The sequence below is a fragment of the Schistocerca serialis genome, chromosome 2 (assembly GCF_023864345.2).
Source record: "Schistocerca serialis cubense isolate TAMUIC-IGC-003099 chromosome 2, iqSchSeri2.2, whole genome shotgun sequence".
Lineage (NCBI taxonomy): Eukaryota > Metazoa > Arthropoda > Insecta > Orthoptera > Acrididae > Schistocerca > Schistocerca serialis.
Window position 1 is genome coordinate 673768134 of NC_064639.1, and position 1223 is coordinate 673769356.

At 44.9% G+C, this 1223-nt stretch overlaps 1 non-coding gene across 1 annotated transcript; it reads left to right on the forward strand.

Moving 5' to 3' along the window:
* The first annotated feature begins 793 nt into the window (after positions 1-793).
* Trnap-agg (transfer RNA proline (anticodon AGG)) lies at positions 794-865 on the forward strand. Its single transcript has one exon. It is a non-coding gene; the product is annotated as a tRNA-Pro (tRNA).
* Positions 866-1223: the final 358 nt, after the last annotated feature.

Below are 1223 nucleotides of genomic sequence, written 5' to 3' on the forward strand. Positions count from 1 at the left end.
GCCTTATTTCTTCAGATATGCATAAATGTTGTAAATTAGGAAATTAAAAAAAAATTACCAACATCTCGAAAGCATCGCAGCTTTTGTCCGTCATAAATGCAATATAAGAAGAATTATTTTGTTTATGACATTTGTTTTTAACAGATACCTAAATAAACGAGTGCTCTGCGAATAGACAACGTAGCCCCCAAGAAGGTACACTACATTCATTTTAACGTGAAGTGACGTGAGTGAAAGCGGCAGGTTAGTCAATAAATTTTGTAAAAGTGTGCGCGTGTAGCGTTGTGTGGAGCTCCAATTGTAAGAATACCGAAGTGTACATTATTGCTACGTTCCTCCCCGTATGCAGGGTGTATACACTACGACGCGGCCGCCTTCGGCAAGTGTTCGGGTCACTTTCCAGGGCAATAGCTATGTCGCTGCCGATCGCAGGCCTGGAGGCCCACGATGTTTGAGGGTACATTCCTTCACGATCCGAAAGATATAAGGAAAACATTATGACCAACAGGAAGAAGTAGTAAGAAACAAACGATTCAGTTGAAGGGGCACACATCATAGATCATAAATACTTTTCTTGACTGGCTTTCATTGCTCTCTCATATGGTTACTTCCTGCCAGTTTGAAGTAGGGACGGTCAGACTCAGCACGGCATAATTCAGCAGCGTCGCCTTCGCAGCTGAGCTGGCAGCCAGTGTTGGCGACCGCAGCAGCAGCAGTAGAGTGCCGCCTGTTGCACGGAAGTGGGTCACGCTTTCTACGTTTTCTACATCGTACACGAACACGGTCTCAGCATGGCTCGTTGGTCTAGGGGTATGATTCTCGCTTAGGGTGCGAGAGGTCCCGGGTTCAAATCCCGGACGAGCCCGAGTTTTTGTACTCCGATCCTGCCCTCTTAAGAAAAGAAGTAGACAAGCATACGTATTCGGTATACTGCAGCCAACTCCACAACGAATGCCGAAAGCGTTGGGAACTAGAGATGGGCAAACTCGTTCATCCTTGGGAACTAGTTCACCGATGATCGTTCTTTTTTGGAAACCGTTCATTTTTACTCGTTCATCGTTCATTTGTGCTTGGTATATGGTTCTTATGAAAAACTGAAAACTAATAGTGTAGTTGACTGAAGGACGGAGGGCACCAAGAGGGGGACTTGCCTCCCCCCTGGAGTATAGAGTTTTTATCCATTACAAAATTCTTACACACGTTTAGAAGTAATTTCTGTGATT